The following is a 25,468-nucleotide window of genomic DNA, read 5'->3' as shown; positions in this document are numbered from 1 at the left end:
TAAATACAGCCTTGGGTTTTAAGATGATTTTCGATAATTTCTTTTAATACCTATAGCAAACTGGCTTCTTAGTTGAGGTTGAATTCAATAATTTTACCTAATTCTGCACACTCTGAAATGCTACATAAATAAATAAATAAATTTAGACCTATTGGGATGCATGGATAGCAATTTCAAACTACCTTTACTGGAATGTAATGATTTTGATTGAGACAGTTCACCCAAGGCAGCTTTAAATTGGAATGGGAGAGGAGAGGCTTTCTCTCGAGACTCTCTAGCTCGGGCTCCCAGTCAGCTGTGTGAAACACTTTGAGACGTCCTACTGACATGAAAGGCGATATATACAATAAATGTAATTTTTTGTTGATGAGTTTAATAGATGTGGGTACTTTGTGTTGGATTACTAGACAAATACCCAAATTCCAACCATAGGCACAAAAGTCAAAGAGCTAAACAATGATATCAAATATTTAATGTTTGTGGTCAAACAATGAGCATAGAGATGTTTAAAAAAAAGTGGCATTGGTGCAGGCACCAGGCCACTGTTACCTCTATTTTTTTAAGTCATCCTTTTTATTAATCATACTTTCCAATTCTTTCCCCATATCTCTAAGTGTTTTTGCTTCTCAGCTCCTTATCTAGTTCCCTTTTGAAATAAAGTGTCCTGCCTATCGTAAACTCTGCCGTTCCTGTGGAAAAGGAAATAATTTTTCAAAATGCTTTACATCTCGCTGTAGAATTCCCTGGGGTAAGGTTAAGCATGTCAACATTCCCCAAAAGTAACAAGATTTATGACTCTCCTTCACCAGTACGAAGGCCCTAAAAAACATTTGGAACAATGGTGCAGAAATTCTTATTAAAGCTTGTTTGAGACCTTGTTAAAGGCCATGTAGGATCCTCTAGGGGAATTGCACAGACTTGGACAAGGGGGATAGTAACAACATCTTTTGAGCTCCCGCATTATTCTTCCAAATATTGGCCTAGCAAATTACACAAATGTTGTTGTCACAAATGCTAAGCATTCCATGTCTGTTTGTGCACATTGTCAGCGTCGCTTAATTTGACAATATGTAGAATTTTTCAGGATCGATATTTTCAAAGAGGTGTGTTTGCCCATATTGCATGCCACACAACCACATTGGGGGTTTGCCTTGAAGTGCTCAAAGAAGAAAATGACTGACATCAAACAGCCTCCCTCTTAACAAGCATGGACTTTTTAAAACAATTCTTTCTTTTGGCACAGATCCACTCGATTAATGAGAAATTAATAAAATATGATTGAAGCTATAAAAGGATTTGAATCAATACCATTTTCAGGAGGGCAGAAGTTGAATAATGGGTAGCAGCAGCTACGAAAGAAGATATTCATTTATATTCCTTTATTATTTATCCTGTCAGCACAGATTTAATATTGGAACGAAAGCTAATCGGAATCTTTGGAGCAGCGTAGTCCTTGTTATTGCTGCTACTTACGTTCACTGCTTTTGTTCAAAAAGACTTTGTTACTCCCCTTTTTCGTTTTTCTTTGTTTTAAAATGTTCAGTGAATTTGCACTTGAGATAAGGGATGTCAGTGCTTGGAGTGGATTGCTTTCTCTTCTGCTTTTGGCATCAAGCGCTCCTAGGTCATAAGAAGTATGATTTAGATATTGGGGTGAAATTTGTGGAATTTCATAATGCATTCTTTTTTATGACTATCACAAGGTAATACATTTTTTCCCGTTCTTTAAATATTGCTGGGCTGTCTTCTTGGGCATCAGCAACTGCCTTGATTGGACCCTCCGATCTCAGATCAACCTCCACTTGTGGGGGCAGGTTTCCATCAAAAAAAGTAACCATTTTAACGTAGTCAGTTTCCTGTATTCCAACATTGAAATGCCACTATTCAGTACAAATTAGACAATTTCCTCCACTCTACCATTGAGGGTTTACACCCCCATCTAGTCTTTAGTTTTCAATTGGTTTGATTGCAATTTTTGACACTGTGATAATTACCATCAAGAATAATTATCATATTATTCCTCATATTTTTCATCACATATGATAAAGTTATTGTGATAAAGTAAGAAAGAACTTGCATTTCATCATATCACAATGTTTCAAAGTGCTTCATATGTAATTACTATCAACTGTAGTGATTATTTTTATACACAAACACAACAGTCATATTTGTGCCAGCAAGACCCTACAAACACCCATGAGGTGAAGGCCAATTTTAACTGGGGGAAATGTTGGAAGAAGTTTTCTTTTCTTTTCAAACAGAGATCTTTATCATCCTATTGAATGGGAAATCTGGACCTTAGTTAAATGTCTCATCTGAAAGCCAACACCTCTGATAATACAATGCTCCCCAACACTTGCCTGGAATGTGCAAGACTGCAGGGGTCATTAGTAATCTTAAAGTTAGTTGCAATGTCAAAAAATATATTTTGTAGTTGGAACAATTGTTCTGTGAAGCGCTTTGAGATATCTCGATGATGTGATAAGGCGCTACATCAAATGCAAGGACTATTATTATTAATAGGAGGTTCTATTAAGGGTGGAAAGGACAGAAGCTAAGTGGAACTTTTAAAACCTGACCTTGGATTATGGATAATGGCTTAATCCTATGTGATATGTCAGTGTGGCTTGTTGAGTGAGATAGTTGCCTTTGAGTCCAATATTAGAAACAGATTTAATTGTTTTTCACCAGTTGCCCTAGAGAATCAAGGAATTTAGATCTGGGAGATAGTGCGCATTTCATTCCAGATGCAAGGACATTCCTATGTGTAGGTGGCATTCATAGGTGGAACAGTCAATTTGGTTTGGACACTCTTAAGCAGGGTGATATGTTTCCACATGTGTTTGCCACCTGGCTGTTTTGTCCCCCAAAAATATTGAATATTTTCATATTAAAATTAAATGCAGTGATGCACTGTGCTTCCCTGATCATTCTCATGCATAAAATAATTTCTAGTTTCAGCTAAAGCTGGAGCATTATCCTTTGTTACAACAGGGCTTTGTGTTAATGTCATTTGGAGAGGAGAGAGGAGACAACCAGCAGTCAGCCAGCTGCATGAAGTGTTTTGAGCCATCCTCCCGATGTGAAAGGTGCTATACAAATGTAAATTCTGTTGCATTGTGCCTTTACTTTGAAGATACGTGATGCATTGTAATAACAGTTATAATTTGCTTGGTCTGAGACCAAGTTGAACCTTTAGTATTTCAACTGATAGAGGGAGTATCTGTCTGAGGCAGAAACCTCCTGCTCGAGATAGTTTCAGTTACCCCTGTCACACTGTGCTTTGTATTCAGGACAACAGCAAAAGGTGGTTGAGGTGCAAACCAATTGCTCGTTGTTGAATGCTTCCAGTCATTCGATGCTAAACCGAGGTTGAGATCACTTTATGTTAGAAGGCAATCTCAGCTGGTGGCGCATACAATAATTGTATAAGAGAATGTATCATATACACAGTGGTCGGAGTTCTCCCAGTTTCTTCACTCCTCTCCTGAGGGCATGGCTGGAGTAATTATGAAATCCTTAAATGAAGTTAGCATTTGGTATAATGCTTTTCATGCTGGGATGACATCTTGAAGCATTTCAACAACAGCATTTATATAGTGCCCTTCACACGGAGCGCTTGACAGTGCTGGAGTTTGACAACGATCCAGGGGGAGAGGGAAGGGTGAGGTGACTGTAAGCACGATCACAAAGGACGGTCTTTAGGCAGAATTTGAAGGTGGGGAGGGAGGGAACAAGACACAGGGATTGAGGGAGAGTTCCAGAGTTTTGTGGCGTAGTGATTGAAAGCACAGCCACTGATAGTGGAGGAGTGGAGGGGACGAGGGATGAACAGGAGCCCAGAGGCAGCGGGTGGTGGAGTGGGGGGGTAAACAGGTTGGACAGGTAGGGAGGTGCTAGGGCATGAAGGGATTTGAAAACGAGTGAGAGGATCTTGAAATCGATCTGATCGGTAATTTCACAGAGTTTATTTTAAAATGTAGTGACTGTATTTTTAAGGCAAAATAGGTATGGTTCTGTGGACATGGTGGGTGGGGAGAGAAATTCTACCTGGGTCCAAACGTACATTATTTATTTCACATTTTAGGACATGCAGGATTTGGTAAATTCTTAAATGTCTGTTTTTGTGAACTTGTTTTGAAAAAAATCGATTCCAACGCAGATTTTAATTATTACTGGGGATAGTTAAGGAAAGCTTTATCCATCTGGTTTGGGATTCTTTATAGCGTATATTGTATAGTCTTTATAGTGTATATGTTATTTACAACAATTTTTATTTGGCATACATTGTTTAGTCTTGTTCTTCCTAATTTATATTCCCTCAGTTCTTCACTAACCTCAGTTTATAAAATCTGACACTTCTCTATGTGGCACAATGTCAAATGCAGTCATGCCATGTTCACTGGTTCTGATGTACTCCCGAACCTCCAAATAATGCACACATGGCATATCATAGCTGGTTATTCGAATTTTACCCATCCAACTGCTCACAATGGTGTGAATGTGCAATACAGAGCATAATAGGGACCGCTTAGCCAGTTGTTTGTTCTTCAGCAGAAGTATGGGCTGCTTCCAGTGGAGGTTGAGGATGATGTCTTCATGTTTTCAGTACAGACTTATTAACAGCGTATGTCAGTTATCTCAGATATCATTATTAATATTCGGCAGGCAGGACTTGCAGCCAAGCACAGCAGAAGAGGAAATGAATACCAATAAACTGCAAATCAATGGAAAACACATAAAAAGAGAGAAGGGCATGATGACTTAGACTGAGATATATTGTCCATTACCTCCTCCTTGTCTGTCAGACAAAGACGATTAGTATAATCATGGTAAAAGCGAGAGGAAAGTAGTGTAATACTCAACGAATCAAAGGTGCTGTGCCTATATTGCACATGCAAAGCATGTCTGACAAGGAATTCCAATTAGAGCTGGAGCTCCTTACAGCTGTAGATAAATAATTCTCTCATGAAAGAAAGAGTTTGCATTTTCATAATGCTCTGTCGTATTGAAATGTCTCAAAGCATTGCATAATTACTGTCAAATGTAGTGACTGATTTTGTAGGCGAACGAGGCAACCATTTTGCACAAACTCTCATGAGAGGAATGTACAATTAACCTGGAGGATTCATAGCCAGGATGCCGGGTAAACTTCCTACTCTTTCCAAATAGTGTCCTGGGAACGTTAAAGAATTTATAATATTAATAATAATAATCCTTGCATTTGATATAATGCCTATCATGTCTTTGAGACGTCTCAAGGCGCTTCACGGAATATACTGTAAAAAACACTTTACAGTATATCCTGTGAAGTGCTTTGAGACTTTTCGACGACATGATAAAGCTCTATATCAAATGCAAGAATAATTATGATAAGAGCATGAATGCTGCAAAACTGCAGGACGAGCCGGGATTTCCTAGAGGTTGGGAACACATTTCAGGTTTAACTTCTGGAAGTTTTACCTGTAGTTGGTTGGTCCCCTATATTTTCCCCAAATACATACTGAGTGTGACCAAGAGGTCATGTGTGTGACCTGTTGTCAGGCTTCTTCCAAAGTGGGTGTGAACAAGGCACAGGAAGGTGAGCAAGAACAAGCGCACACTGTGAATGGCACTCTCGTCTCCCCACGCAGCTACCCACGTTAATGGAGCTGAGTTTGGGAACCAATTGCATAGCATATTCAATGTTCGTGGTACAGTGTTCTACAGTAAATTCACCCTTGGTATCCAGTGATCTACATAAAAAATATATTTGCTAGAAATCAAGAGAAGTTAGCTGCTTTTCAAATTGATTCTAATGAAAGATCATTTACAATTAAATGCCTAAATTTCCTCACAGCCTGTTCAGTGACTGTTCAGTGTTCCACCTAGATTGGATGTTAAGTCCACAAGGTGTGATTTCTGAACTAGTTGAATAGATCATTACATGCTCGTTCAGTAGAGAGCCTGATATCTACACTGACTGGGTCTAGCTCCCTTGTGGTTAGTGCACGTTTCAGATGCCAAACACAAATGTGAAGTGATCTCCATCAGGAGTCCTGTTGTTACTATGATGCAGAGTAACGCCTTCTGTCTAACTCCTAGGTCTCTTTTACAGTGCCAGCAGCTCTTTTCTCTTCCTCCTCCCTCTCCCCCTCTCCACAGTGCCAATTCAACTCCTCTGTCTATTTCTCTGACGTGTCCACTCTCTGACTCCCCCGTTTCTTTTCATTCACTCTCTTTGTCTCCTTCTCCCTCTTCCTTTTCCTCTCCATCTCTACCTGTCCATTTGAATTTGTAACCCTGCGGAGTTGTGCTTGAATGATCAAATTCCTAGCTCCCATTGCCATTTTAAACTCACGCTTGGGAGATGTCAGGGTGCTGGTTATGAGTCGCACATTCCCATGATTAAATATTTTCTGTGCAAAATGTTACCCGTTCCCCACACCCTGGAATCTCAGCCCTAATGAGGGTAAGCAGTATCTGGCATGTGGATATGAGGCTCTGTATTATGTAGTACTCCTCCTTTCACTAAATGTAGTGAACAATGTGGGCTGGGTGATTCTGTTGTGTTTGCTAAATTTATCAAATTGATAGATAACCGTGCTCACATCTTACATTGGAAATACAATTTAATATTTATACCCTGATACTTGTGATTGTAAAATATCATTAGTTATTCATAAGAACGTCATAACAAATTCTCCAAACAAACAGCAGAATTGCTCTGTGCCCATCATTCAATTCACTGCATTTAGCGACTAGAGCCTTTGCTACATCTGGGGACTGGAGCAGAATAACCTCACAGTTCAATCGGCTTCATTAGATAATCACTGTAAGAGTCAGTTTCCACAATCCCACAAAACTAACAATTTCTCTTCTTTTCAGGTTTGACTCCACTCCTATTAGATGTCCTCTCCCGTCTTCTTACCAGTTGACTTTGACTTCACGCTTCATATATTGTGGATGAGCTGCTCTCCTGCTTTGATCCTTAGCTTCTGTTGACCAATTATTGTCAATCCCTGACATTGTTTGTATATAACCGTAACCTGGAGGTTCTCTGTCTGGTAAGTTTGTCGCCGATATTTTTTCGATTTGGGGGATTTTTAACTGTTGATAATGATCAACAACAGATAAAACACACTTTGTTTTTGCCATTAAATATTTTCTGTGCAAAATGTTACCCATTCCCCACACCCTGGAATCTCAGCCCTGATGAGGGTAAGCGGTATCGGCTTGAGTTATACTCTGTTATCCAACAATGTCACTTCCTGTGTGTGATATACGGACAGCACAGGAAGTGACATTGACATTTACCGAATGATCCAGAAGTTTTACTTGCATTGTTTTGGAGTAGGTTTCAGTAGGAGAGCATGGATAACAGTGATCACAATATCATTAAGTTTAGAATAGTTATGGAAAAGGACAACAATCAATCAAAGGTAAAGACCCTCAACTGGAATCGGGCTAATTTCAGTGAGCTAAAAAGTGACCTGGCCAAGGTAGATTGGAAGGAAAGGTTGGCAGGTAAGATAGCAAACGAACAATAGGAAGCCTTCAAGGAGGAGATAGTTTGGAGACAGAACAAATACATTCCCACAAAGGGGAAAGGTAGGACAGTCAGACCTCCCTGGATGACTAAGGAAATTGGGATTAAAATAAAAAGGAAAAAGGAGGCTTATGAGAAATGTCAGGTCCAAAACACACAGGATAATCTAATAGAATATAGAAAGTATAGAGGAGAAGTGAAAAGGAAAATAAGAGAGGCGAAGACATTGTACAAGAAAAGATTATCAGGAAACATAAAAGGGAACCCTAAGGTATTTTATAAGCATATCAAGTGTAAAAGGTTAGTCAAAGTAGGATGGGTCCAATCAGAAACCCGAGTGGAAATCTTCTTGTTGAGGCAGAGAGCATAGCTGATGTACTAAATAAGTACTTTGCAACTGTTTTCACAAAAGATGATGATACAACCAATGCCACAGTATCGCAGGCGTGTGAACAGAAATTGGATATGATAAAAATCAACGGAGGGGAAGTACTAAAAAGGCTGTCGTTGCTCAACATGGATAAGTCACCTGGTCAGGACGGGATGCATCCTAGGTTACTGAGGGAAGCAAGGGTGGAAATAGCGGAGGCTCTGGCCACAATTTTTCAATCCTCTTGGACACTGGAGTGGTGCCAGAGGACTGGAAGGTTGCAAATGTTACTCCCCTGTACAAAAAGGGGCAGAAGGATAAACCTGAGAACTACAGGCCAATCAGTGTAACATCAGTAGTAGGGAAACTTTTGGAGACTATAATCCGGGACCATATAAATTTTCGCTTAGAAAAATATGATTTGATAAAGGATAGTCAACATGGATTTGTTAAAGGCAGATTGTGTTTGACAAACCTAATAGAATTTTTGATGAAGTGACTGAGAGGGTTGATGAAGGTAATGCAATAGACGTAGTTTATCTAGATTTTCAAAAGGCATTTGCCAAAGTGCCACATAAGAGACTTATAAACAAAAGAGTAGCCCACGGTATTAAAGGGACTGTGGCAACATGATCCAGAACTGACTAGGAGACAGAAAGCAGAAAGTGGTAGTAAACGGTTGCTTTTCTGACTGGAGGGAGGTGTGGAGTGGCGTTCCTCAGGGGTCAATATTGGGACCACTGCTCTTTCTGATTTATATTAATGATCTGGACCTGGATATAGGGAGCACAATTTCCAAATTTGCAGACGATACTAAGCTAGGAAAAGTAGTTAATGGTGAGGAGGATAGTACCAGAGCAGAAACGTGGCAGATGAGGTTTAATGTGGAGAAATGCGAAGTGTTGCATTTTGGTAGGAAGAATGAGGATGAGCTGGATAAGCTAGATGGTACAATCTTAAACGGGGCAAATGAACAGTGAGGCCTGGGGGTCCACATAAGCAAATCTCTGAAGGTGGCAGGACAGGTAGATAAAGCTGTTAAAAAAGCATACGGGATACTGGGTTTTATAAATGGGGCATAGAATTCAAAAGTCAGGAGGTTATGTTGAATATTTATAAATTGCTGATTAGGCATCAGTTAGAGTACTGCGTTCAGTTCTGGGCACCGCACTTTAGGAAATATGTTAAGGCATTGGAAACGGTGCGAAGGAGGTTTACCAGTATGGTGCCAGGAATGAAGGACCTTAGTTATGAGAAGAGGATAGTGAAACTAGGATTATTCTCCCTGGAGCAGAGAAGAGTAAGAGGGGATTTAATAGAGGTTTTCAAGATCATGAGAATTTTTGATAGCTTGAACCGGAAAAAACTGCTTCCACTGGCATGTGGGTCAGTAACCTGAGGACACCGATTTAAGTTAGTTGTTAAAAGAAACAGAGGGGAGGTTAGGAAAAATGTTTTCACCCAGCGAGTTGTTCGTATCTGGAATACATTATCTGGAAGGATAGTGGAAGCCGATTCAATAACAACTTTTAAGAGAGAAGAAGATGAGTATTTGGAGTGGACAAGATTGCAGGGCTATGGAGAAAAAGCGGGCCAGTGGGATTGAGTTGGATTGCTCTTTTCGTAGCTGGCGCAGACACGATAGGCCGAATGTCCTCTTTCTGTGTTGTATGATTCTATGATTTGTACAGCACTTTTTACACAGGAAGTGACTCGGAACGGCTGGGGCACAGGTACCAGCTGGCATGTAGTTACCGGCCGGCATGCGGGTACCAGCAAGCACAGGGTTGCCCACATGCGCAGTGCATGTAGTCCAAACAGAATTTGCATTCTAATGTTGGATGCACTGTATCTATGTCCCTTCTAATCATCCTATTTGTTGTTGTTTATTGACTAGTGCAATCTACATTCTCACAGCCCTTTGAGAAATGTCCTCTGGGCAGTGGCAGATTGTATAACAGCATTCTCTTTTATATAAATGATCAGTAGTGTGAACAGCAGGGAACCTGGAGCTGATCTATGCAGAACTCTGCTGGTCACTGCCCAGCAGGAGATTGTTCCATTGATCATCATCTTCTGCTTCTATAATAAATAAACACAATCTGATCTACGTTACAAACGACAGCTATTACCTGGCAGACATACAAGGAGAAAGTGAATCTTCAGATTTGGATGGAATCACCAAAAGTAGGCAATTCAGTTATTGCCTTCATTATAGCTGTCAGCCCTGTATTGCACTGTTGTGTATTTATCTGTCCTGTTATTTCTCCACATGAATTTTATAAATGTGAATAGCTTTACACTGAGTAGCACTAAGATGAGCACTTAACAAGAATGCTTCTTTAGATCCTATAAACAATCACAACTTTGCAACACTGAACATGTTGAACATTAAGAAAAGGAGTAAAGGAGATGGTAAACGGAGAGAAAGTTGAGATTTTAAGGCAGTTTGTATGGAGACAAAGAAGGGGAGGGACAAGTAGTGTCAAGGGGCAAGGCCTGCTCCATGTCTCCCGCCCGACCCGCTCTACCATCAGCCTCTTTGCCCCCACCCTTTGGAACTCCATCCCATAATCCCTTAGCCTCGCTTCCTCCCTTGCCTCCTTCAAGACACATCTCAAGTCCCTCCTCTTCGATCATGCCTTCGTTCGGCCTCCCACCTCTCTGCCTTCCCTCACCCCTCCCCCACCCCTCCCCCATGTTCGGGTCCTGACCCCTGACTGTCCAGCGTCTTGCGACGTCCTCCCGATGTGAAAGGCGCTCTATAAATGTAATTTTGTTGTTGTTGTTGTTTTCGACCATGCCTTCAGCCACCCTCCTACCTTTCTGTTCTCCCTCATTCCAACCCTGCCCTACCATTGCTCACGGCCTGATCCCTGACTGTTCAGTGTCTTGGGATGTCCTCGCGATGTGAAAGGCGCTTTACAAATGTAATTCTGTTGTTGTAGTTGTAGGAAAAATGACAGAAATTAAGCAAGATGGCAGTTTTGTGGAGCTGAGAGAAAGTAACAGAGGGCGAGGAACCAAGAGAATGAAAGTAAACAGACAAACAACAATAATGCTAATAATCATCCTTCCATTTGATTTAGCGTTTTATCACATCTTTGAGACATCTCAAATGCTTCACAGGTTATACTGTAAAGTGAATTGACTATATTTTGTGGTTGAAATACAATATATCTTTACTAGGAATATTGCAAATACAATTGGGAAAATTAGAAACACCAATATACAAAATCAGAGAGATAGAAAGTTAGAGTTTCAGAGAGAGTGAGAGTCAAGAAGGTCGGATAGGGAAATGGATAGTCTTTGTTTTTTTTTGGTCAGCAGGGTGTCTGTCACACGTGGAAACTCATCACCGTGCTTAAGAGTATCCAAACCAAAATGAGAATCCATGCATCTCACCCATTAGAGAGTGACAACGAGATATAGATAAAAAGAAGGCAGAGAAGATAGTAGAATAAGAGAGACTCAGACAGAAAGAGAGAGAGAGAGATCAAAGAGCTGGCATAGTGTGGTACTATAGTAATAGTATAACTGTTAACTGAAGAAGAATTTGGTTAGTAATAATAATAATAATAATAATAATAATAATCCTTGCATTTGATATAGCGCTTTTCACGTCGGGAGGACGTCCCAAAGCGCTTCACAGAATATACTGTAAAGTGAATTGACTGTATATTTGTGGGCGAACGCGGCAGCCAATTGCGCACAGCAATGTCCCACAAACACGGTGATGAGTTTCCACGTGTGACAGACACCCTGCTGACCAAAAAAAAAACAAAAAAAATAGTATTATAGTATTTGTATTTCGTGTGGATGAACGAACTGTTATATCCGCACTATTTCTTTCGCTACACTGGGGACGGTCCAAATTAATGTGAATAACGGGCTCTCTACTGAATGTGCAGGCAGATCAGGGAAGCTGTTAGAAAAGGAATGGGATGATAATGGGAGATTTTAACTTTTAACGCATTTAACCTGGGAGAGGAATAACAGTATGGGCTGTAAATTTCTAGAATGCAAACAAGGCAATTTTTCTTTTAAAAAAAGCATGTCTTATTATCACCAAGGGTGCAGCCCACAATTGACTTAGTTATGAGTAAGGAGCCAGAAATAGTTAGCAATCTGGCAGTAATAGAGTATCTGGGGAATAGCGACTATGATATGATTGAATTCAATATTAGCAATAACTTGTACTTGCATATGGTGAGAAATTTCACCTAGGGCCAGATTTACCTTATTCTCATTACAGATTTTGGCATGTTGTTGAATCCAGTCTTTGAAATAGTTTTTCTGTCATTTTTTAAAACAACTGACAAAACAAATTGACTTCAAAATTAAAGCTGCCTTTATGAATTTGTCAAATTCTGATTCTTGGTTAGACATTTCATTACAAGCGCTCTGGGATGCTTTCCAGAATGAAGGATATAAGTTAACTATATAAACGCAAGTTGTTGTTGTTTTTGAAATGCCTCATAGCGTAAATCTAGACCCAAGTGGAATATCTCCCCAATCTGAAAATTAGAGATAAATTAGTTGGAAGTGAGATTATAAAACATTTTCTCACACAGAGGACGGAGGTGGAGGGGAGATTTTGTTATAATATCAGATGCGTCAGAAGTACATATTGTTCAGTATTTTATTCATAGTTGTATACTTGTTGCCTGTTCTGTAACTGTTTCACCCAGTTGAGCCGCCTTCTGAGTATTTTAGAGTGTTTTCTTTCAGGAATCTTGGTAGTAGTTCCATTTCTTGCCTGCTCCCCACATGCAACAGTTTTAGGGGCAAGTACCGCTTGATTGACTAAAGGTTCCTCTTTGACTGAGAAGAGCATGAATTTCAATCCCTCTTTGGCAGCTCATTGCTAGAAATAAAACATCTAACCCAAAAACAATTAGAGCCCGATATATAGAGCATAAAATTAAAAATAAAAGCTGTAACTGCTCTGATTGGAAAAAAAGGGGGACATTGGAAACTGGAAAGGAAGGAACTACTTACTTCAAGTGTGTCTTGCCTTTGGTAGATTACTCCATTGTTGATTTATGCCAGCGTTAAATAAGGAATACTGCAAATTTTACTCCTATATTTCCTGGCAGTTCCTAGTTATCCTTTTCCTATCCATTTAAAATAACTAAACTTTTTTTTATAACAGATCAACATTGAACATTACCTATCTAAGCTTGTGTGGGCATGAGCTGCAACAGTCCTAGAAAATTTTCTTCATACCCTCCATTCAAAAGGACAGTTGCTTCCTTGCACTTGACCTCTTGAATCTCCTGCCCCATTTATCTTCATTAATAGTCGCAAAATGTTGGATTTTCATGCAGCAAGCAGGGCAGCTCACAACCCCTCTTAATTTCCCAATTATTCTAACCGTAGCTCTGAACAGATAGTAATTAGTTTCACATTCTGCGCTGTCTGAAACCTAATGGTCTTGTCACCCCACACTGCAGCAGTTAATAGAAGTGTTACTTAGAACTCGTGAAAAGAAGCAAGCAATGCACCTCAACTTCTGATTAATGCACATTGTTTTGTACAACATTCGAATAAGCTGATTCCTCCAAATAATATGATTAATGTTTCAGGAACAATTTAAATAAATTCTTTCAAAATATACAGATATGTGTTAAATATAGGTCAGGCGCTGAAGCCGTTTGCATTAAAGAAGCCATTGATTTTTAATTAAACTATCGAATGATCAATTATTTTGGTCATTCGTACGAGAAACGGTTTTGAACAAGTTTGGAATTGATTGTGACTGAGAGCTCACTGAATCTTAATCCTGAAAAATTCTTTCCCTTTGTTTGGCTTAACATGGCCCAATCTTCTGTATCCTGAAGGCAGTGAGTTCCCTTATCAAATAGTACGGCACCCGAACTCTCAGGACATTTCCATTAGAATCCAATTAGTTGATCAGCCGTATTGCTCTGAGATGTTTGGAAAATGTTCTCAATTTGCATCTTTGCCCAACAATGTTCTTGCTATTGTTAGGAGGGCTCTCCGAGACTCCATCCTACATGAAGGGCGCTATATAAATGCAATATTTGTTGTTATTGAGGGAAAGCCAGAATTTGACACTGTCCATTCAAAATGTACCCAAAGTACTCTTTGTTGAAAATGTAGTCGTTTGCTCTTTACTTTAATTAACCTGAAAATTAGTTGCTTGCTGCAAAATTAATAAAGCATACTTATATCTTTCCTATCCTTCTCACCAGATGGGCTTTCAGCCATTCTGCCTCTGCCCTCTGACGCTTCATCGCAGCCTCCTTCCAACCCCCACCGTTCCCTCCTTGACTGTGCCTTTGTTCACCTTTCCCCTCCACATTCCCCTCGACTCCCACCTCGAGAGGCTCAGATGCCCAGCCAACTTTGTCAAGGGCTTTGAGACGTCCTCCTCCTTTGTGAACACAAAGAGTAACTAGAGGCTCAATTTAAGAGATAGTGAGATAACAAAGGGGGAGATTAGGAGAATTTATTCACATACAAAGTTATTATTGGAATGTTTTGCCAGGTGGAGTGGTCGAGGCTGGATCTGGATTAGCGTTCAAGAGAAAAGTGGATTGATATCTTAACAAGGAGTGCTTTGCGGAAGTATGGGGAAATAGACAGGTACATGGGACAGAATGGATTGATCTTTCAAAGAGCCAGCACAGACATTATGGGTTGCATGGCCTTTTGTGCTGTAAATTTCTGTGGTCCAAATTCTGGGACCTGTAAAATAATCAGATTCCTTTTGAATAGAAATCATATACTACAAACAGGGGCTTTATAGAATCCTGAAATCTCAGATTCTCTAAAATGAATCTCAGGATTTTGGAGAGCACCATTACCAAATGGTGGATTCCAGGCATTGCAACCTCCACTACAAACATCACTTGTACTATTACCACCTATTAAGAAATAGAAAATAAAATAAGAAAGGTAACAGTACATTGTCAAAAGGAGACAATTATTGTGCAAAGTGAGGCAATCAGCTGGAGCACTGCAAATCTGTTGAGATCAAGGACCAGAAGCTTGAGTGTGCAGTATATGCAGGGAGACAGATAGAAGCAACAGAAAGATTGAATGCTGTTGAACTTCTTTTCACATCTGTTGTCTGTACTTTTTGGAGATTCATTACTTTTGCCCTAGATTGTGTTGGCTAATGGCCGAGAAGTGCAGCTGTTGCATTCAGATATTTGGATCAGAACTGGGCTCACAATTAGAGGGTAAACATTGCTGGTTTAGAAGACTAATGATCAGCTGAGCCTCCTGCCAATTTTATCACACTAACTTCACCTGTAAGTGAAGTTTTTCCAACAAAAATTGCATAATTATGTTGCCATTGTTATCAACCTTGGGAATTGGCTGTGTAATTGCCATATGTATTTCCCTACAAATGCACACATCATTACATTTAATAGCAATTACCTGTATAGCACTTTCAGACATTTTGAAATTATAGGCACTGTAGCAAAGTTCACAGATTATAACATTATCATTGTGAAGATCGGTTAATAAGTTGTGAACAAAAATGTAATTTAACTTTTATTTTTTCACTAAATTGCTTAATTTTCTTTCTTAAACATATCACCTAATTATTTCATTCTAACCTGGCTATTTCTATCTGTTCTTTGCCAAACCATTCAATTCTCCCCATTTGGTAGGATTTTTCTCTCAAGTTCCCAATGCACCATTCTCCATCCTTGAGGATATGCAGAAGATTTGAAGAAACTACAGTGTAAGAGTATGAGCCTCCTGCCAATTTTAGCACACTAACTTCACCAGTAAACTTTTCCAACAAAAATTGCATAATAGCATAAGGCAAGTTTCCTTACTCTGCACACCTCTGTTTACCTAGCAGTAAGTAATAATCCATAAAAGAATAAATAAAACTAATCTGGCCACTCAATCCACGACTGTTTGTGGGACACTGATATTCGCAATTTTGCCCACAAATATACCCTTTACAGTATATTCTGTGAAGCACTTTCACGTCTCAATGACGTGATAAGGCATTATATCAAAGGATAATTATAGTTTGAGTTGGACAAGAACAACATAACTGGACTTTCATTTCTATTGTAAACTTGTGCCTCTCGGTGTCTTCACTCTAGTTGGCAATACAGTAAGTAAAGTTTTAAGGCTTGACCCCATGTTCACACTGGTATAACTGAGTCTCTGGATTCTAGTTTATTTAATACATGTCATCAGCTGCCATGGTTTATAACTTATTCCAGTCATTCTACTGTCCTATTGTTGAGAATCTGTGGGAGAAATTCTGGCCTGAAGTTCTTCAGGACACACATCTGCTAAATAGTTGACTTACGGTTCATCTTAAAAGTTTGTTTTTCAATACAGCATTAGCATCAGCAAAGGAAAATAATTTGGGTATCCAGCCAATTACAGAGTTGTGCTCAAAGACATTGGAATATTAACAAAATTATTATATTCAAACATGATACAGGAAAGATCATTTATCAGACCGCATATGGAACATTGCTTGGAATTTTGAGCAAACTTTCTTCCCGCTGATGGACTGGAGATAGTTCAAAGAACAACAAAGTCCATTCCAAGACTTTAGGATCAAAATGACAAGGAAAGGTTCACAAAGTCAACTTTTTCCAATGCAGGAAAAATAGTGGAACACTATCTATATTTTAAATTGCTGAAATGAATGGAAGTACAGTTATAGTCTTATTGCTATGAGACAGGCTAAAGAACACAGAGCAGTGTGTATGTTAAATACACTATGTTGGTTAGGACTTTTAAAAAATAATTTGATATAACGTGTTTCATATCCAGAGGATGTTTCACAAGATATGCTGTAAAGTGTAGTAACTGTGTATTTTTGTAGGCAGACGTGGCAGACAATTTGCATGCATACATGTCCCACAAGCAGCCATTAAGTGGATGACTAACTTTATTCAGGGGATTGTTGGACTGGATACCTGGATAAACTCCCTTCACTTTCCAAATAGTGCCATGGGATCTTTAACGTCCACCTCGATGGACAAATGGGACCTCGGTTTAACATCCAAAGGACTGCAGAAATGACAATGCAGTGTTCCCCAACCATTGCATTTCCAAGCCTAGGCCATATGAATTGAAAGTCCTGAGCCAGACTGACACACAAACACAGGTTATGAGAAAAGGTAAGTGAAATGATCTTAGATTAAATAGATTACGATAATTCCTGAGGTCAGACCAGTGAAGACAACCCACTTGTAACTGTGTTCTGAAAGATGTTACTTAGCTCGGCATCAGATTCGACCCCCAATTATCCTTCCTCCCCCACATCCGGTCCCTCACCAGCATCGCCTTCTACCACCGCCGATGCATCGCCCGTCTCCGTCAATACCTCTCCCCGAAAGCCGCTGAAACTCTGGTCCATGCCTTTGTCACCTCTCAGCTGGACTACTCCACCGCCCTCCTCGCCGGTCTCCCATCCACTACCATCCATAAAATCCAAATCATTCAAAACTCTGTCACCCGCATTCTCACCCGCACAAAACTCCGCTCCCCAATCACCCAAACCCTTGCCAGAATGCACTGGCTGCCTATCCCAGAGAGGATCGATTTCAAGATCCTCACCCTTGTATTCAAGTCCCTGCACTCTTCTGCACCCCCCTACCTCTCTGACCTCCTCTCTCCTCAAAACAGTACCCGTTGCCTTCGTTCCTCCGGGTCTGGCCTCCTCCTCATCCCCAAGTCCTCTGCTCCACCCTCGGCGGTCCTGCCTTCAGCCACTATGCCCCGAAGCTCTGGAACTGCCTTCCTCATTCCCTTCATCTCGCTCCCTTCCCATTTTCAAGTCTCTGCTGAAGGCCTTTCTTTTCGACCGCGCCTTTGGTCACCTTCCCCCCCCTCCCCCCTCTGGCTCGGTCCCGGGATCCGTTACTGTAAAACGCTCTGGGACACCGTCCGGCGTGGAGGGCGCTATGTAAATTGAAGTTCTTGTTGTTGTAGCTATTCTCTAGTTTGTTCGATTTCTTTTTAAAGGAAGGAGTAACTTGCAGGAGCTTTCCTCAGGAGACTTGATGGATTAGATGGAGTTCATCATAGGGCTATGGGTTTATGGCAGCTTTTACATTGTGTGGAAGACGCTGGCCTGATGAATGGAATGGCGTATCATTGTGTCATACCCAGCTGATTCTAAATTCGATTTTTCTGCAACATTTTCTATACATTGTAGGAAGTTAGCTTGTCAGTAAATTGTTCCCTTTTACATGCATTCCAGCTGCTGATTCTGCTCACCGGGCATTAAGGTATTTTATACATTTAATTTATTTTAACATTTCCGAGTCTGGCAGAATTGGATGTTATCTCTCTCCAGATGGGGAATTGATACCTTATCTACAGAGTCGACGAAAATCCAGAGAAAATTGAAGAGAATCTGAAGAGAGTCTTGCTCAGATATTTTACTCAAATTCTTATGATTACACCTGCTCCCAAACATAAGTAATCCAAGCACAAGGAACCAATAATTCAGACAACAGGGATTTTTATTAAAAAAAAACCCTCCAGGCTCAAAACAGCTTTTCTTTAATAGAGAGAACACTCCTCTGGTATCTAAATCCCAGAACTAATTTATTTTTATCATTCAATCTACAGAGTGAGAGCATGCTTGAAGCAGGATGGTTTCCACTTGCTGGGAGAAGCCATTGATTGTTGTGGAAAGATCATTAGTAGCCCTTTATAAAATGATGTCACACTGCTTGCTGCCGGCTGAGATTATGTGCAAATCTCAGCGTTTTTCTCATTTATTTCCCACCAGCGTGCAGGCTAGCTGCTGGTTCCCAGATCATTTCCCTTCCATTTACACGCCAGTAAAAATCCGCTGTCCATGGGGTGTCCCAATTGAAGTGCTTCCTAGTTTGATACTTGTGGATCCTGTCTTTCAGCCAGAAGGAGGAAATGGCGATCACTATCAACAAAATGTTTTCAGAGTCTGGCATTTGTCTTTCAAAGGTCAAATCTTTCAGGAGGCACCCAGTTTAGTTTGCCTGCTGTAAAATCTGTGTGAGCCAGGAGAGATCTTCTGAACCTTGTTCATTCACTAAGCTGGGTACTGTACTTATTGCTGCGGTGCTATGCTTACAAATCAGACTCCTTTCTGAATATGTGGCAATGTTCAATAATATCCATTGTTTACAACAAAAAAAAGACAAACATTGTTTTCTCTGTGCCTTCTGCATATCAGTCTCACTACTCAATTGTGGTTTGAACATTTTAACAAAAATATTGTCCCTAGGCCTGTATGACTGATCCTTAATTGACTCATTGTAGCCAGATTGGATTAGTCTGTGGCAGACACTCTCGTTATATTGTTAAGAGATCTCCACATCATTATTCAATGTACTTCAGAGAGCTTGCATTCTGCCTCAGCACTTTCCTTGCATGCTAAGTAAGGCACTTGGTGGGGTCAAAGGAAATTTCACCGAGCGAATTATGGTATCCTGTCTTTCAGCCAGAAGGAGGAAATGGCGACCACTATTAACAAAACTCGATCTAAACAATACTCCTCTCTACATCTCTGCATATTAGTTTGCTCTTGTTTGGGATGTGATAAAACAGGAGCACCCTCTTGCATATCAGAAAAGCCACACAACTTTGTTCATAACTCATGGAGACAGCAATTGAATGCTACTTGTCAGGAATATAACTGAATTTAACTGCACTCAGTTACCAATCTCCACGATCGGGATCAGCATCACAGTGGAGCAAAACATATCAGGCAAAACGACTATTTTGCCAAGAATGGGGATCATTAATTCCCCCTCTGCACAGCCTTGCCACAATACGCTGATTTCCCATTAGTTGCTTATTGTTAAATTTCATATAACGTGGAATCAATATGTCAAGGTTAAACTGTGTCAGCTTGATTCAATTCACTCTCGCCTCTGGCCTAGAAGGCGTGGGTTCAAGCTCCACATTGGGGCTTGAATTTATAGTATAGGCCCATATATTTTATGTTATATTATATTATATACTGTGTTGTCAGAGGTGCTGTCCTTTGGATGAAACTTAAAGCCAAGATTCCATCTTAAAGTGGGAGTTTAACAATTCCATAACACTGTCCGAAAGCAACAACTTTAATTTATATGATATGCTTCACGAGGCTCAAGCACTCTGGGATACTGACCTTGCGTGAGGGGTGCTACATAAATGCAAGTTGTTGTTGTTGTTGTCTCGGAGAAATTTTGTCTTGTGTCCTGGCCAGAGGACCATAAATTGGTCATTCACCCCTTGTACTTTGTGGGATCTTGCTGTGCTCATACACGCATTCATAACATCCAGGATTGACTATGCAAAGTCCCTGCTTGTCGGCCTCTCCAACTCCCCTCTCCAGAGGCTGCAGATCATCCAGAATTCTGCAGCCCTTGTCCTCTCCCGCACCTGGCTCCGTGACCCTATCACCCCCATCCTTGCACGACTCCACTGGCTTCCCATATGGAGATACAGTTAAAGATCCTGGTCCTCACTTTGAAAGCCCCCCATGGTCTTGCTCCTCCCTACCTCTGTGACCTCCTAACCTTCTACCAATCTGCCTGCTCTCTCTGCTCAGCGGGCTGCGGCCTGCTTCACATCCCCCGCCTCGCCCGCCCCACAGTTGGCAAATGGGCCTTCAGCCACTCTGTCCACACCCTCTGGAACTCCATCTCGCTGTCCCTCCGCCTCACCCCTTCCCTTGCCTTCTTCAAGACCGGTCTCAAGACCCTCCTCTTCGACCGTGCCTTCAGTCACCTTCCTTATTATTATATACAAATGTAATTTTGTTGTTGTGTGAAGAATTATTGGCAGCAAACCATGGAGATATTTTGACATGTTAGGGTGCTATAAAAAGGTAAGTTGTTCCTTTTCTAAAAGTAGCATGTCTTTTCCAAGAAGATTTCTCAGCAACATTAGGTAACCTTTGAATCCCAGCGCCTTGGGACGTCCTCCTGACGTGAAAGGCGCTTTATAAATGGAATCTTGTTGTTGTTGTTGTTGTTGAATCAGATAATAACCTTTTATTGTCGCTCCGTTTTGGAGGGTCAGCTTTTTTTGAAATAAATATTTAAATGTATTGTGTAGCTTCAGCACACCCCATCTTCCAGCAACTTGATCTTTGCCTCCTAACATTTCAATGGACGCTACCCTGCTTGAAGGGGGCTATATAAATGCTAGTTGTTGTTCTTGTTGTTGAATGGCGAATAACTAAGAATCTGTTTTAAAAGAACACAAATTCCTTTGTGATTTTGGGTCTTGCAGTCCCTAACTGTAGGTACTATCATTGGGCTTTACAACTGTGCTCAGTAAGGAGTTGGGTGACAGAAGGGTAGTCCTCTGCATTGCTCCCAGTGAAGTGAAATGCCTGTGTTCATTCCCTTTTGCACACTCACGTTTTATCATTTCTATTGGAACCCCCTCGTTGTTATGGCCATGTCCATTGATTTAGGTTGCTCTGAAACACTGCACGATATCCAGCACAATTGCTTTCTTCTTCTGGGAAAAATTCCCACTGCACCAGTTGGAGGTAATCCAGACATTCTGCTGGTACATATGGTAAGAGGAACTTCTTAGAGGAAGGTGGCCAGAGTCCATATAAGATCCTCAGGAGGAGAAAGTGAAGGGAGATAAGTGGTTGGAGCTAGAAATCTGTGAAACAGGAAGGAATGTAACTCCCAGCACAGTTTTCACTAATGGTGTGAAAGTTCTGTAACTGTTGGTTTCTTAAAGGAAAGGATTGAAATGTATTCCAATCTGGCGTTACTCTTTAAGAGTCATGCAATTACAGTCATTATTTTGTGGGTATATGATCCTTTAAAGAAAATCTAGCTCCTTGCATGGCAATATAGTTAATTGAGTTTCAGGTTAATTCAATGAATACAACAACAACAAGATTCCATTTAAAGATCGCCTTTCACGTCGGGAGGACGTCCCAAGGTGCTGGACAGTTGGGTCAGGACCCGAGCAGGGGGGAAATGGTCAGGGTGAGGGGAGGGAAGAGAGGGATCATTAATGTGCAAGTTTGGATGCCTTTATTTTTAATGCATGAGTTGATCTCAATTGAGGTACCATTGAAAGCCTGAACATCCCCAAATTAAGGAGAGGACAAACAACCAGGGATCCTGTTCCTGAACAGGAATCGGGCTCAGCTCCTGCCAAAACTTACTGTTAAACTTCAAACATGAATAAAGGTCACTGTGTGAGAACTAGGTGAGAACAAGCTGGGACCCAGTGCTCCTACCAACAACAGAGGGAGGAAAGAGTTAAATCGGAAGAGAAATGACTGGTGAGAATAAAAACAGAATACACAAGATGGGGAATTGCACATGCACAGTGGGGCGTCAATTTACAATCTTCGAAAAAGAATGATATGCTTACCAGTGAGAAACTAATATGACATTGGCTTTCTTTCACAATGACAGTTTAAGTGAATACAAAAGAAACCCACAGTGGCTTAGCATTTGTCCCCAACAATTGTGGAATGACCCTACAAAGCAATGGATTCGATCCTATTAATTTGAACTTGTTCATCAGGATGTATTTTGGCCTCTAGCCCAGTTAAATAATTAGCTTGATAGCCAATGCATTTTCATTTGCCCACCAACACATATGCATCCATGTGCCATTCTGTGAAGGGCACAGCTTGACGGTGAATCTCCCTGTATGTGTAAATGCCATGTCTAAATTTAGAGGCTGTTGGAGAAATTGAGCATAAGCCAGCACCCTCGTAAACTTGTCAGTGTCTAATCTAATGAGCACTCCCTGAAATGAATTAGTAATGAAGGGAACGTGCCAATCATTATACCAATTACTCAGTGAGAAATTTAAATGCGCCTGCACAAAAATGCACACTAATGGGAAAGAGCACATTTCAGATTTGTGATGCTTATGTTTTTTGGAGAAATCAATAAATAAAGACTAAAGCTAGCTAGACCAAATCAATACAGTGCCAAACAGCAATGTGTTTTGTGATGAAATGTCACTGTTGGGAACCAATGGGTGTTCATTGCTGTTTACCTGTGTTGTGGTTCAGATTGATTTATTTTCCAATTAAAGGAATACTTCATTCCGGTTGGAAAAGAAAATAGTTTCCGAAATGCGAGTAGTGAATAAATTGTAGCCATTGTCATTTGTTAGTTTGCTGCACATCCCACAGGTCACTTTTTCTCACAGATTTGTAGACAACCACAAAATGAATGACATACTTTCAATTCTGATGTGTGATTACTGGCATAAAACATTTCATTGCACATCTGTCCAGCTTAAATCCTTACTTAGTCCTCAATCTATGGGTTGGCCACACAGGGGCTATAAAAAACACAGTGTCAGTGTGCAAGGATTAGCACCTTGGTGTCAGATTGGCTCAGTTGGTACCACTTGTTTCTGAAGGTTATGGGTTCAAAATCCTGTTGAATATTGGTTAAAGCATTTGCCTCGCAAGTGAGAGGACCCAGGTTTGATTCCCGGGTGGGGCAAAACCTTAAGCAAGTTTGCTTACTGCACATCTTCTGTTTACCTGTAGCTTCTGTGGAGTCCTGAAGCTCAGTGGTTAGAGCACTCGCCTCGCAAGTGAGAGACCTGGGTTTGATTCCCGGCAGGGCGAATCCTTGGGCAAGTTTCCTTACTCCACAGGCCTGATGGTAATCCCTCAAGAAAAAAACAATAATAAATTGGTCACTTCAATCCATGACTGTGGGACACTGCTGTGCGCAATGGGCTGCCACGTTTCGCCCACAAAATATGCAGTCAATTCACTTCACAGCATATTCTACGAAGCTCTTTGAGACGTCTAGAAAATGTGAAAAGCACTATATCAAATCCAAGAATTATTATTATTATTAACTAGCAGTAAGTAGGAATCCGGTTGTTAGTCAATTGGCGGATCATTTTCTGAGGGCACAAATCCCTCCAAAATAATAACTTGGTTACTGAATTCACAACTGTGTCTGGGACACTGCTATGCTTAATTGGCTGCTGTGTTTCGCCCACAAAATACACAGTTAATTCACTTTACAGTATATTCTGTGAAGCACTTTAAGACATCTCTGACGATGTGATAAGGCGCTATATCAAATGCAAGAATTATTGTATTAGAACTTGTGCTTGTAGTCGAGGTTGACACTCCGACACAATTCTTGGAGAGTGCTACATTGCCACAGGTGGAGTCCTATGGACAAGGTGTTAAACTGAGGTCCCATTTACTGGTTCAAGTGGACAATAGGTTCCATGACACCATTCAAAATGAGAAGGAGTTACCCCTGGTGTCCTGACCAACAATCCTCCAGTCAAATTAATCATTCATTTCATCACTGTTTGTGGGACCTTGCTATATGCAAAATAGCTGGCATGTTTCCATACAACAGTTGACAGTAATTACTGAAGACATTTCAACTTGTTGAGGCACTATGTATATGAACCTACTGCTTAACCTCATCCTTGATAGGTTCTATCAAGATTTCACTCCATACTAAGTTTTTTTCAGGAATTATTTTCTTCCCTCCCATCCCCCTCTTCCACAATACTTCACATGCAAAATTCTTAGAAAATATCTAGCCCTGAACCTTTGTGCAGTAAGATTTCCAGAAGTACACATCACAACCACAAAGATACTCATTCTGTGTATTAGTATCTGTGTTTTTGTGATGTTTATTTATGCAATTTCAAATTAGTTGGTGAGTATTTCTGTTTTGCCTTTGGTTTTTATTACTATTTGATTTGCAGCAGCAAATCATCTCCAATATTTATATTTCAATATCATGTTGATATCATGTTGCCTGTAAGGTGATTCTGCTAGTTTTTAAAAAAAATAAATATGTTGATAGCTTGGTATAGAGCTGTGAACGTGTGTGTTAGGAATAGAGACTAATGAACCCTATTTCATGCCACAGTACTAATGAATAGTGGAGATAAAAAGCAGGAATATGCAAAAGTTATACCACGTTGAATAAGGTCACATCCTGAGTACTGCGTACAGGTTTGTTTGCCATGGCATAAGGGGACTGCCGAAGCCCAACAGGCAGTGTAGAAGATGATCCCCTGTGTTAGAGGAATAAGCTGCAAGCATTAATTAGACAAGCTCAGTCTTATTTTTTTGGCCAGCCGTGTGTGGAAACACATCATGTGGAAACCCATCACCATGCTTAAGAGTATCCAAACCAAACTGAGAATTTCATGCATTCCACCTACACATGGAAATCCCAAAGATAGATTGTTGGAATGGAATGCGCACGCTCTCTCTGCTTACTAAATACTATTAGGCGCAGGTAGACATGAGCCAAGGCTTGGGGACCCCAGAGTGGGCATTGGGGTACAGCTGCAGTCTAACCAGCTAAAATTTAATAACTTGCCATCGATAACACTGTCTGGCCAACTTTCCTACTGCTTCTCTAGTTTGGACCACCTTACCCATTAGGGTTTTAGCTTGCAGGGTTTAGAAGGAGGTATCTCAGAGGGAACCTAGTAGAGCTACAGAGGATTTTAAATGGGATGGAGAAACTGAATGCAGAACAACTTGTTTAGAGTTGCAACAGGCAATTTCAGTACCTGAAACCAGGACATTTTCCTTTACCCAGAAGGTAATTAACACCTGGAACAGG

At 40.6% G+C, this 25,468-nt stretch overlaps 1 protein-coding gene across 1 annotated transcript in view; it reads left to right on the top strand.

Moving 5' to 3' along the window:
- Positions 1–25,468, top strand: part of enox1 (ecto-NOX disulfide-thiol exchanger 1) — a 264,627-nt gene that overhangs the window by 88,330 nt on the left and 150,829 nt on the right. Inside the window, exon 3 of the mRNA XM_042334343.1 lies at positions 6,868–7,046. The gene's annotated coding sequence lies outside the window, so the exon portion shown is untranslated. The remainder of the gene's footprint in view (positions 1–6,867; positions 7,047–25,468) is intronic.

This window comes from Callorhinchus milii, unplaced genomic scaffold (assembly GCF_018977255.1).
Source record: "Callorhinchus milii isolate IMCB2004 unplaced genomic scaffold, IMCB_Cmil_1.0 Scaffold4, whole genome shotgun sequence".
Lineage (NCBI taxonomy): Eukaryota > Metazoa > Chordata > Chondrichthyes > Chimaeriformes > Callorhinchidae > Callorhinchus > Callorhinchus milii.
Note: the sequence above shows the minus strand (reverse complement) of the source record. Positions and strands in the feature narration are given on the sequence as shown.